The sequence below is a fragment of the Mauremys reevesii genome, linkage group 9, assembly GCF_016161935.1.
Source record: "Mauremys reevesii isolate NIE-2019 linkage group 9, ASM1616193v1, whole genome shotgun sequence".
NCBI lineage: Eukaryota > Metazoa > Chordata > Testudines > Geoemydidae > Mauremys > Mauremys reevesii.
Genome location: NC_052631.1, coordinates 14,706,678 through 14,720,237, shown reverse-complemented (window position 1 = coordinate 14,720,237; position 13,560 = coordinate 14,706,678). Strand labels below are relative to the sequence as shown.

The following is a 13,560-nucleotide window of genomic DNA, read 5'->3' as shown; positions in this document are numbered from 1 at the left end:
GTATTGGTGTGATTATAGTAATCTTTCACAGAGGATGTGATCAAAGCAAAACTTCTGTAAATTAATGCATTCTGTGTGACATGCCACAAAATTAACACCCACAACAAAAAGCATTGCATCATTGACGTGTTGTTTTGTTGTCTTGAGGTTGCAATGGCAAAAGCATGTGTCCATAGATTAATTTCCATCCCTTGTGGTGGTTACAGCATATCCAGTGTTTAGTGGCTTCGTGTCCCTCTACCAACAAATGATCTATATTAGCGTCAGGCACTTAATACAGTAATACATATCGTACATAGCTATGTGGAATATAAGCATTAAAATGGATATTACTTAACACATAATCAATATTGGCCATAAAAATCAAGCTGCCCCCATCTCAGTCTCTTAGAGAGCATTAAATTCCTCCCAAACTAAAAATTCTGATTAAACAGATATATCTTGCACTGTGTCTCAGATTGAGTGTATGGACCTGCTCGAAAAGTTTGGTTCTAGAGTCATAAACTCCCATTAGGAATTTGGTCCTTAGATGCAGGATTAGGCCCTTGAATGTTTCATTCCACTGCTAATTTGGACAAATCAGTAGGCCACAAAGCACTTTTATAAAGGTATGGTGCATTGATCTTTTTATAGTTTTAACATGAAAGTGCATAGTAAGAGGAAGACTGCTAATATATGAAAAGATAATCCATTTAGAAACAATTTTGCATGAAAAAAAAATCTTGACCTGAAGTTTTTGGGATTTTTTGTGCCAGTCGATGTGTTTGTTCTAATGAGGATTCTGATGGCACAAAACCATGCCTTCCAACTGTATCTGTTCTGCAGATAGAAGTACCTCTGTTTCAGGGCTGATGCTTACTTTCACCTCTGGCCTTAACCATGAGACCTTCCTTTCTTTTTCTGCAACTTTGCGACTTGTTCATTACACATCTTCCAAATTCTGCAAGAACTGAGGCAGGGATCCTATGGACAACAACCTCCTTTACTACACAGCCCTGATTCATTGCCAGAACAGGTCCATCCTGTGCACTGAATGATGAGGCAGGGGTTGATGCATTTGCTTTCTATATAAATGTCATGGAAAGTCTACGCTGAAATTCATAATGTAATCTGTGCTGTTGTAGCCGTGTCGGTCCCAGGTTATTAGGGAGACAAATTGGATGAGGTAATATCTTCATTGGACCAATTTCTATTGGTGTGAGAGACAAGCTTTTGAGTTTACAGAGAGCTGCTGCTTCTGACCTGAAGAGGAGCTCTGTGTAAGTTTGAAAGCTTGGCTCTCTCACCAACACAAGATGGTCCAATACTGTAAAAGATATTACCTCACCCACATTGTCTTTCTATTCATCATGTAGTCAGCAGCCTGCTAGCTTCAGGTTACTGAGAAGAATTTGATCATGTGCACAATGTTTTTGTGTGATAATGGATTAAGTTTAGAGGGTTGATTTTCAATATATTTTTTTCACCATTTCTTTCAGTAGTAATTCTAATTTCTTTAACAGCATTTGCTGTACTAGTTAACTAATTTTAGACAGATGTTTGTTTCTTGTTTTATGGTCTAGACAATTGAGATTTATAGACTGTAACCCAGCTGGTGAATTGTCATGGGATTATGCCTATTTTCAATGCTTAAACTTTTGCAACATACTCTGCAAGTGTTTATGCAGTGGCAACCGATGAGCCAACCATCAGAAGAGTTTTATTGTAGTAGCTGAACAGAAATCTTTATTCATGCTAACTAATCATGCAGGTTAGGGCAGCAAAACAGTTAATCTTCATAGTGATGCTTAATACATTTGATATTGGTAGTACCTGTAAAACACACTAATCTTATTAGTGCTTATTACAATTGGACATCCTGATGCTCTAGTGGTATCTCCTTAAATTGATGCTTTGAGCAGAAGATACTTGTGAAGAGTGAATGCTTGCAACATTGGAAGGACAGATTAGCAAAATGCTCATGCAATTAATGCAGCTACATAAATGCATGTTCTTCTTCGAGTGGTTGTTCATGTCCATTCAAAGTAGGTGTGATCGCGCCGCGTGCACGCCAGCCGGAAGATTTTCCCCTAGCAGCGTCCGTAGGGTCGGCCCTGGCACCCCCTGGAGTGGCGCCACTATGGCACCCTATAAAGGGGCCCGCTGACCCTCCACCCCCTCAGTTCCTTCTTACCGCCAGTGACGGCTAGCTGGAACTTCTCTTGTGCATAGCAAGTTAGCAGTGTCCTATCCTTGTGTATAGTCCCCCTCCGGCCAGGCATCCGGTCAATTGAGACCACCATCGGGGCCTAGACCCCCTATTTGATGGTACGGTCAAGGGCGACCTACCTATCGAGACTCTGGATCCTTCTACCCCTACCTTTGGGTCACGTCTGTCCCCCTTCTACTGTGCCTGGTCCTGAATCACGTCGGACAGCAGGGTGCTCTGCACGGTAGAGAGGGGATATTCTATCCAGTTCTCCTCCATCCCGCCACACCAACCCCCCTCCTCGTCCCTCTTCAGGGACCCATCTCACGAGCAACTTCTAAGTCAAGAAGTGAAGTCCCTCATGGAGGCAGGGGCGGTGGAGGAAGTCCCTCGGGAGCTCAGGAGCAAAGGTTTCTACTCCCGGTATTTCCTAATACCGAAGGCGAAAGGGGGCCTGAGACCCATCCTAGACTTGCGGCGGCTGAACAAGTTTGTGCGAAAGCTCAAGTTCCGCATGGTTTCCCTGTCCTCGATTATTCCCTCCTTGGATCCAGGAGATTGGTATGCTGCCCTCGACTTAAAGGACGCTTATTTCCACATTGCCATAATTCCCCGACACCGTCGGTACCTCAGGTTTGTCGTGGCCGACGCCCATCTGCAGTTCACGGTGCTTCCGTTCGGCCTGTCAGCTGCTCCAAGGGTCTTCACGAAGTGCATGGCAGTCGTGGCGGCCTTCCTGCGCAGGCGAGGCATCCAGGTATTCCCCTACCTGGACGACTGGCTCATAAAGGGCCGCTCCAAGGAGCAGGTGGAGACCCAGGTGTCATTCATCAGGCGGACCTTTCTCAATCTCGGCCTCCTCTTGAACGAAGCCAAGTCCACCCTGTTTCCGATGCAACGAATAGAGTTCATAGGAGCAGTTCTGGACTCCACGCACGCCAGAGCGTACTTGCTGGAATCCAGGTTCCGTGCGATTTCCGAACTCATCCTCGGGCTGCACCGCGCCCCGATTACCACAACGCGAGTTTGCCTCCGGCTGTTGGGTCACATGGCGGCATGCACCTATGTGGTAAACCACGCCAGACTCCGGCTTCACCCGCTACAGTCCTGGTTAGCGACAGTATACCGCCCGGCCAGGGACCCCTTGGACTCAGTGGTGTCCATTCCCCACTTGGTGCTAGGCTCGCTGCGGTGGTGGCTCGACCCACAGAAAGTGTGTATGGGTGTCCCCTTCGCTGCCCCTCAACCCTCCCTCTCCCTGGTAACGGATGCCTCGGATCGGAGTTGGGGAGCGCATCTGGGACACTTAAGGATGCAGGGCTTGTGGTCGCCGGAGGACCTCGAGTTGCATATCAATGTCAGGGAGCTGAGAGCGGTTCGCCTGGCTTGTTTGACCTTCCGGTCCCACCTGGCCAGCAGATGTGTTTCAGTCCTCTCAGACAACACGTTGGCAGTCTTTTATATCAACAAACGGGGGGGGTGCACGCTTCTCTCCCCTGTGCAAGGAAGCCCTCACGCTGTGGGATTTCTGCATCCACAATGCTACCCACCTGACGGCGTTTTACCTTCCAGGGGAGCAGAACGGTTTGGCGGACACCCTCAGCCGCTCGTTCCGGGGTCACGAGTGGTCCCTCCGATGGGACGTGGTACGCTCAATTTTCCAGCTCTGGGGCTTTCCTCGGTTAGACTTGTTCGCCTCGAGGGAAAACAGAAAGTGCCGACGGTTCTGCTCCCTCTTGGGCCGCAGTCAGGGGTCTCTGTCGGACGCCTTCCTACAGTCTTGGGGGGTCGGTCTGCTCTACGCCTTTCCTCTGATCCCCCTGATACACAGGGTGATTTTGAAGATTCGCAGGGACCATGCATGGGTAATCCTGATAGCTCCGGTGTGGCCGCGCCAACATTGGTACACGTCACTCCTGCACATGTCCGTTCAGGCGCCCCTGACACTGCCTCTGCTCCCGGACCTGACCACGCAGGACCGGGGCTCCCTCTGCCACCCGAACCTCGAGTCCCTTCACCTCACAGCATGGATGTTCCATGGCTGAACCCAGTGGAGATGCAGTGCTCCCAGCAGGTCAGACAAGTGCTGCTCGATAGTAGGAAACCGTCAACTAAGGCCACCTACCTGGCCAAATGGAAGCGCTTCTCCATATGGTCGGGTCAGCGAGGTCACAATCCGCTGGGGGTCCCAATCTCCATTGTCCTAGACTATTTGCTCCACCTCCAACTGGGCCTCTCCCTCTCCTCGATTCATGTTCACTTGGCGGCCATCTCGGCTTTCCATCCGGGAGAGGGGGATACCTCGGTGTTTGCGAACCCGCTGGTCGGGCGTTTCCTCAAAGGTATGGACAGGCTATTTCCGCATGTTCGTCAGCCGGCCCCTGCTTGGGACCTGAATCTGGTCCTCTCCGCCCTCTTGGGACCTCCCTTTGAGCCTCTGGCTTCATGCTCCCTGTTGTACTTGTCGTATAAGACCACCTTCCTGGCCAGGAGGGTGTCGGAGCTCAGGGCGTTAACATCCGAGCCCCCGTACACTGTCTTCTGTAAGGACAAGGTCCAACTTAGACCTCACCCGGCTTTCCTCCCCAAGGTAGCTCACAGTTCCACATGGGTCAGGATATTTTTCTCCCAGTGTTTTATCCCAAACCACACTCCTCCAATGAGGAGCGGAGGTTACATTCCCTGGATGTCCGCAGGGCCTTAGCTTTTTACATCGAGCGTACCAAGCTGTTCAGACGCTCAACTCAGCTCTTCATCGCAGTGGCGGATAGGATGAAGGGGCTCCCGGTCTCCTCTCAGTGAATCTCTTCGCGGATCGCGACCTGCATCCGGGAATGCTACCGCATAGCTAAGACCCCTGTCCCTCCAGTCACGGCCCACTCCACTAGGGCGCAGGCCTCCTCTGCAGGGCTGGCTCCAGGGGTTTGGCCGCCCCAAGCAGCCCAAAAAAAAAAAAAAAAAAGCCATGCTTGCGATCTGCGGCAATTCAGCGGGAGGTCCTTCATTCCGAGCAGGAGTGAGGGACCCTCCGCCGAATTGCCGCCGAATACGTGAAAGTGCCACCCCTCTCCGGAGTTGCCCCCACAAGCACCTGCTTGATAAGCTGGTGCCTGGAGCCGGCCCTGCTCCTCTGCGGCGTTCTTGGCTCAGATCCCAACTCAGGAGATTTGTAGAGTGGCCATGTGGTCCTCCATCCACACGTTCTTGTCCCACTACGCCATCACGCACCAGGTTAGGGATGATGCAGCCTTCGGTCGTGCAGTACTCTAGTCAGCAGTGATCTCCGACCCCGCCACCTAAGGTTAGACTTGTGAGTCACCTACTTTGAATGGACATGAACAACCACTCGAAGAAGAAAAAACGGTTACCCACCTTTTAGTAACTGTTGTTCTTCGAGATGTGTTGTTCATGTCCATTCCAACACCCACCCTCCTGCCCCTCTATCGGAGTGCCGGCAAGAAGGAACTGAGGGGGTGGAGGGTCGGCGGGCCCCTTTATAGGGCGCCGTAGTGGCGCCACTTCAGGGGGCGCCAGGGCCGACCCTACGGACGCTGCTAGGGGAAAATCTTCCGGCTGGCATGCACGCGGCACGTGCACGCCTACTTTGAATGGACATGAACAACACATCTCGAAGAACAACAATTACTAAAAGGTGGGTAACCGTTTTTTCACCTGCTATGCTTGCAAAGGTCTGCATTTGCCCATGCATAGAGGTGTTTTTAACTACAAACCTAACTACACATTTTCAGTGGGGTGTGCACACCATTGAGGAGGGTGCATTGGTTGCACCTGGCTTTAAGGGGTCCAGTATAAATATGCTTATGATGTGTGCAAGTGTGTCTGTTTGAATGCTCTGGGCCCTTCCAGATTTTCAGGTTATCTCTGCAGTGCGTGAGTAGTCCCTCTGACTTCAAGGGACTATTCACATGCCTAAAACTAAATATATGGCTTTGAAGTAATGGGCCTATATGAGGATAAATTAGTGAGGGATTTTTTATTTATTTTTACATGTGCTGTCACTTGTTCCCACAACCATTGTGGGCACTGTTAAGGAGGCCTATATTTGGCCCCAAATATTAGAGAATTAAAATCTCACCAGTGCTGCAGAAAAGGTACATTACTAGGGGAAGAATGTGATGGTGGGGAATGGGGGGCACCCAATAGCAGGGATGTAAAAGGTAAAACCTCTTCATTTGGGGAACTTCTACTATTTTCAAAACATCTGGTCTGATTTCTCCCAGATTCTATTCTGGATTAACATCTGGTATGCAAAATTTCAGGTGGGATCCATTTGTTGTGGTTATATTTAGGTCCATATTGAGCATTTAAACTAGCTTCAGCTTCAGTTATGGATGCAATGCAGCCTCTTCATAATAAACTTGTCCTGTTGTGTTAGTTTTGGACAAAGAATGTTCAATGAGACTGAATTAATGTAATTAATTTTCTGTTACTGTGTACTCTAATTTTTAATTTATGTACAATGTTCCTAAAACTAGAAAATTGTATCTGGGACACACATACATACTTATGTGATATATCATGCTGTTGATTAGGAAGGTTCTGGATTTGTGACATTAATTATTAAAATATTTCAAAGGATTGGTCACTGCTGTTAAAAATATTAACTCCTGTAGTCTTATGCTGCTCCTAGACTACAGATCAGATCCACCTTTGAATAAGCTGCTTGAGCTTCCCATTGTGTACCTGTAGGTTAAGTAGAAAAAGCAGGTAAAGTAATCTATTTTGAAGGACCTGTAGCATAGAGGCAAAGAGATCTCATGCACACAGACCAAAAGAATGCACTAAGCACGTCTCTTTGATATTCTTGGCACCAATTCTAAGTGATTTTGGTCTGATTTTTGGTTGAGACAGTTTCTCTACACATGTTTGACATCAATCAAATCCAGACTTTAGCTTGGATTTTATTATAGCACCCATCAGTGTAGTATCTATGTGCTGAACAGGTAAACCAGATCTGCATGTTTAGATATACAGATAATAATATCTCTAGATATTCATAGAGAAATGGCATTGGAATACTGAAGGTAAACCTTTTAAAAAAAATGCTTCTTTTTGTTTAATTATTTTAGAATATGCTTTTTTGGCAAATTAACTTGAAATTCTTGTTGTTGGGGTTTTTTTTCACTGCACCCCTCTTAATAAAGTGTCATAGGATTTATAGGTGGAATTCACACTAATGTGTAGCAAAAGAACCTAGAAAAGTTACAGAGGACTTGGACAGGCATATTTTGGCAACAACAAAGGTATTTTAATCTGCGTCCAAACCCCACATATGCATGTACAACTTGAGTAACTGCACTGACAACTTAATTTTTGTATGTTAATTCTAAAATATTTTCTTAACGTTTTATAACCTGGGTGGGAGAGGGGTAGAATCAATTTTTGACCTCACCTCTGTAAATCCAGGTATAACAAGTGAATAGCATTTAAAGTTGTGTAAAACTGATGTGAGAAGATAGTGAAGCCTTTGACTTGTCAACAGCCCAATCATCAGCCTTGGTGACTGTTTTTGGCACTTGTAGCATGATCATCTCATATTTTAAGACAAGTACAAGTCTAATGTAATTAAACTGGAATTAAGGTTTAGAATATCCATCATTTTCTTAAGGGTAAAGGGGAAACCCTTAAGGAATCATTGTCGTTTTTTTAAATCAGCACAAATGTCAATGTTGTTTTAAAAACAACAGCAACAACAAAGTTTGGCCGGCATCCTTAGAAATATCCAGATGGCCTTAACCATGTCCCCATCCGTCACCAAACTGCCATACTATATACCGAATAAACATGCAGGTCAGATAAAAACATTTTTATAAGACTGTCCATGAAGATTTTAACAAGAACTTCAAAAATATTGCACCCTATGGCTAGAAACTTATTAAATTCATTCATTTTGACTATGGAGTTTAGGAACTCTGTAGAACAGAGGTCGGCAGCCTTTCAGCAGTGCTGTGCCGAGTCTTCATTTATTCACTCTAATTTAAGGTTTCGCCTGCCGGTAATACATTTTAATGTTTTTTAGAAGGTCTCTCTCTATAAGTCTGTATATTATATAAATAAACTAGTGTTGTATTGTAAAATAAACAAGGTTTTCAAAATGTTTAAGAAGCTTCATTTAAAATGAAATTAAAATGTTGATCTTACGCCACTGGCCCGCTCAGCCCGCTGCTGGTCTGGGGTTCTGTTCACCTCGGCTGGCAGTGGGCTGAGTGGGGCCTGCGGCCGGGACCCCGGCTGGCAAGGGTCCGGCAGCCAGAACCCCAGACCAGCAGCAGGCTGTGTGGGGCCGGTGGCCGGGACCCCAGACCGGCAGTGGTCTGAGCAGCTCAGCCCCACTGCCACTCAGGGGTTCCATCTGCCGGCTCCTGCCAGCCGGGATCCCGGCTGCCGGATCCGCTCAGCCCACTGCCAGTCTGGGGTCCCAGCCCTGCCTACATACAGTGGGTACCTACCTTCTCCCTGGTTCTGGCCCATTCTCTTCCTCTCTCTGCACTGAGCTGAGGGTGGGAGTGAACTGACCACAGGGCTGAGGGTGAAGAGTCTGGCCAGGAGCTAGAATGAGGGAGGGGGCTCAGGGTTGGGGCAGGAGGTTTGGGTGTGGGCACTTACCTGGGCAGCTCCCATTTGATGTGAGGGGTGCAGGTGGGAATGTGGGGGGGGGGGTGCAGGAGCTTCCGTTTGGTGCTCAGGATGGGGATGTGGGGGAGTGCAAGAGTCAGGGCAGAGGGCTGGGGGCATGTGAGGGGGGTGCAGGTGTCAGGGTGGAGGGGAGGGGCTGGGTATATGTGGGGGTGCCAGAGTCAGGGCTGGGGTTGTGGGGGGGTGTTCAGGAGTCAAGCAGAGGGCTGGATGTGTATGAGGGAGATACAGGGCTCAGGGCAGGGGCCTGGGGTGTGTGCAGGGGTGTGGGGCTCAGGGAAGAGGGCTGGGTGACTGCCTCCCTCAGAACCTCCAACCCCATCCCCGCTCCTTGTCTCCTTGTCCAGTTGAGCGGGGAGTGTGTCTGCCTCCCCGCGGAGCCAAACACTGCCCTGTGGGAGCACGCAGCCCCGACCCCCAGAGTGCTGCGTGCGCGGTGGCAGGGCTCCAGGGGAGGGGCTGGCGGCTTGCTGTGCTCAACCGAGCACTTGGGCCCGAGAGCGCAGACCCCGCGGCTTGCCGCGCTGGGAGAGTGGGGCCATTTGCCCACCCCATGCGCATGCCTATGCTTCTGCTCCCTGCCCCCGCCGGGGGAGTGGAGGGCAAAGGAGAGCAGGCCGGACTGGGCAGGGTTTTTAATGGCACGCTGGGGTCCCGGCAGGCAGCAATGTGCCATTAAAAATCGGCTCGCATGCCATCTTTGGCACGCGTGCCATAGGTTGCCGATCCCTGCTGTAGAACATACCTGTTTTTAACCTAAAGCTTTGATACGTATGTGTGACACCCAGTGCCTCTAATGTGTAAGGTTAAGATACCTTCGTCCATCCTTTTTCTGAGGCTACAAATGCTTCCATTGACTTCATTGGAGCCAGGATTTCACTCTTTGTTTATAAATCTCAGAGCAGGACAAAACTGAAAGTCCTGTAGATTTCTGAGACATTATCCCCCAAAATTGTCCCAAAATGATCACATTTTTTGAAGAGATATGGCCTATCATTTTTCAGCACCTAAATACATTATTACCACAGCAGACGACTGCCTTTTTTTTTTTTTTGGTAATCTTAAGAAAATGCACTTTTGTTTAAATGCCAGTTATAATGTATATGACTAGACAAGGTACAAGACAGATTAGAATCTGTGTGCATATTCTGTGCGAGTGTGTTGTGTATGCATCCTAAGGGATTACTTGTCTGTCTGTCTGTGTACACAGAGGTGTTCATTATTAAGTCAGCAGTTACCACACTCTCATTCATTTTTAATCTCAGGAAGTGGGAGATATTAACCAGCAGCTGATGCACTGTGGTATACTACTGCCTTTGTGTGTCACATCAGTTTAAATATCCAGATGGTTATGTGGCTCCCATCTCTGCGTCATTTAAGGACTTTTCAGTGTTGACTGCTGTGTATGTGTGTACAGCATGTGTCTATATATGTATAACGTGTGTGTTTATGAGGTGATAAGCCATGTGATAAATTCCTTTACTACTTCTGTATTTTGATAGATTGTATTACTGTATTTATTTTGCACTTCTGAGTGCCTCACCTGCACTAACACTGATTTATCATAGAGGATTGTTTCTCATTTTCCAACCCCGCCCTTAGAAGCTTACAAATAGCTGGTCTTTTTTTCCCTGCAAGCACCTGCCACCAAAAAAAGTTTCTCCTTTTTTCTCCTGAACGTGGAATCTAATCCAAAATCTGGGACTGGAAACATTTAGTCCTGGACAACTGACATTAAGATCCAGTGTCACGCTAACCAAGATTAGAGACAGAGGGCCTGATTTTTCCACTACCCTACACCTTGTGATGTCATTTACACCTGTGCAGGGAGAGAGCCAAGTGCATAGAAATCACTGCCATTCTGATTTAGTAACATTTTACACCTACTATGCACAGGTGTAAATGACTTCACAAGGGGCAGGGCAGTGGAGAATCAGGTTCAAAAGCTCCAACTCATTAGACAACTATGAGTCATGGTTTTCCAGTAACATATACAACATCTGATATATCCCTGATAGTTTGTGAAATATCTCACCTTAAAACTGTGGCACCTTGTTGTAGACAACAGGTATTTGATATAAATATGGTGGAAAAAATAAACCCAACTATACATACAATATGGTGGGGGCTAATTTAGCTACAACTAATCAGGAAAGAGATCTTGGAGTCATTGTGGATAATTCTCTGAAGACGTCCACGCAGTGTGCAGCGGCAATCAAAAAAAGCAAACAGGATGCTAGGAATCATTAAAAAAGGGATAGAGAATAAGATGGAGAATATCTTATTGCCCTTATATAAATCCATGGTCTGCCCACATCTTGAATACTGCATACAGATGTGGACTCCTCATCTCAAAAAAGATATACTGGCATTAGAAAAGGTTCAGAGAAGGGCAACTAATATGATTAGGGGTTTGAAATGGGTTCCATTTGAGGAGTGATTAGAGTCTAGGACTTTTCAGCTTGGAAAAGAGGAGACTAAGGGGGGATATGATAGAGGTATATAAAATCATGAGTGATGTGGAGAAAGTGAATAAGGAAAAGTTATTTACTTGTTCCCATAATATAAGAACTAGGGGCCACCAAATGAAATTAATGGGCAGCAGGTTTAAAACAAATAAAAGGAAGTTCTTCTTCACACAGCGCACAGTCAAACTGTGAACTCCTTACCTGAGGAGGTTGTGAAGGTTAGGACTACAATGGGGTTTAAAAGAGAACTAGATAAATTCATGGAGGTTAAGTCCATTAATGGCTATTAGCCAGGATGGGTAAGGAATGGCGTTCCTAGCCTCTGTTTGTCAGAGGGTGGAGGTGGATGGCAGGAGAGAGATCACTTGATCATTTCCTGTTAGGTTCACTCCCTCTGGAGCACCTGGCATTTGCCACTGTCAGTAGACAGGATACTGGGCTGGATGGACCTTTGGTCTGACCCAGTATGGCCATACTTATGTTCGTATGAAGAGTTAGGATTTTTTATAATGGTCTGAATGACTTAAACTTTTTATCATGCCATAGCAAACATGTGCTAACTTCACTGTGTAGGCAAAGAAAAAAACAGTATTGGAACTTGACGCGCTAAGGGAAGCAAGCACATTCGCCTAAGAGCTGAACAGACAAGTCTGATTCTCCTTTGCAGTGTCCCCCTTATAGTAGATGATAGGTTTATTTGATGATAATGGAGTGTAAAGAGAAGACTTATATTCACAATAGTGAAGGAGATCCTGTTTGTGCCTGCTTCATTGAGGAAATTGTTCTGGAACAGCTGCTCATCCATGTGGAAACAGCAAACTCTTGGATTGCTGCCAAGGTCAGAGAGACCTGGGTTGCTCTGTTCTCTGAAAAAGTTCTGGTCATTTGTTTTAGAGAAGCAGGTGTATATCACCGGCCAACATGCCCTTTAATTATCTTCCCCCCATTTTGGTCACACCTCTTGCCTAACAGATGCGTTTCCCGAGACATGCCCTGTATTCCAAGAAGAGATCATATAAATTTTAGTGTGAATGGGAGTGGTGCATGGCACTTTTTCTGTTCAAATTATAATCATAAAGCTAAAGAAAACTCAGGGGATTTACTTTGCAGGGATTTATGTCAGTGTTTACTGAGCCAATCCATGTAAGTTCACACTCCTCCTAAATTTTGACTTCCCAGCAGCTCTCAATTTCAAAGTGAAACTCAGCTGAAATCAACAAGTTTCAGGTAATTTCTCCATTAATTTCACTAATTTCAATGTAAGATTGTACGTTGGCCCAAATTCTCTTCTGAAATTCATGAAACTTAGTGAAGCTTTCAGTGAATGTGGTCTGAATGTGAAGTTTTATTCTGAAGCCAGGTGGGTTCCGAGTCCTAATAATAGGTCACGGTAAAATGGTTAACGGTATCACACAACAGAGCCTATGCCCAGATCCTGGAACACACTGTGAATAATATTGTACTCTGAATGTTGTTTAGAAATAAATACAAGGCAAGTAATACATTTAGGTGGAAGAGTGGAGGAAGGAAGAATAACACAGTGCCATTGTAGAGTGTGCTCGTGAGGCCTCATTTGAAAGATGCTATGTGATTCCACATGAGAAGAAAGAAGTTGGCAAAGCGCAAAGGCATGGTGCAAAGCAACTGAAATTATTCAAGGCAGAAAAAATGTACTAGAGTTGACCTCTATACCTTAGAAGAAGAAAAGAGAGTAAACTACAGAGATTTAATTAATGTGTAAATAAAAGGTCCCGCAGGAACAGGAAAAGACCCGATCTCTCTGCCAAAAAATGTCACTGTGCAGTAATTAATTAAAAAAGGAGTCATGGCCTGAGAGTGAGCCTATAAGCAGTTGAGGCAGAATTTCCTGAAACAAGACATCACTTTATACTTGGGGGAAGAGGGGGAAATAGATAGAATTGTCAACCTGCTCATGACAGAATGGGACACGTTTTTGGAGAGAGACAGAAGTGGAGAATGTGTTGTTAAGCCACACTTTTAATCTACAATTCATGCATCAGGGCAGTATTATTACATTATAATATCAAAAAAGCAATGACACAATTAGGGCTACGAATACACCTCTACCCCGATATAACTCTGTCCTCGGGAGCCAAAAAATCTTACTGTGTTATAGGTGAAGCCGCGTTATATCGAACTTGCTTTGATCCTCCGGAGTGTGCAGTCGTCTGCCCCTCCCCCCTGCCCTGCCCCAGAGCATTGCTTTACCACATTATATCCGAATTC

The 13,560-nt window shown here is 46.3% G+C and overlaps 1 protein-coding gene across 14 annotated transcripts in view; it reads left to right on the top strand.

Moving 5' to 3' along the window:
• The window catches only part of FNDC3B (fibronectin type III domain containing 3B), a 363,980-nt gene that overhangs the window by 158,365 nt on the left and 192,055 nt on the right, over positions 1–13,560 (top strand). The window contains exon 1 of one of the 14 annotated variants that reach the window (XM_039488534.1): positions 12,519–12,540. The exons of the other annotated variants lie outside the window; for them this stretch is intronic. The gene's annotated coding sequence lies outside the window, so the exon portion shown is untranslated. Of the gene's footprint in view, positions 1–12,518; positions 12,541–13,560 lie in introns of those variants that run through there. 14 annotated transcript variants of the gene reach the window in all.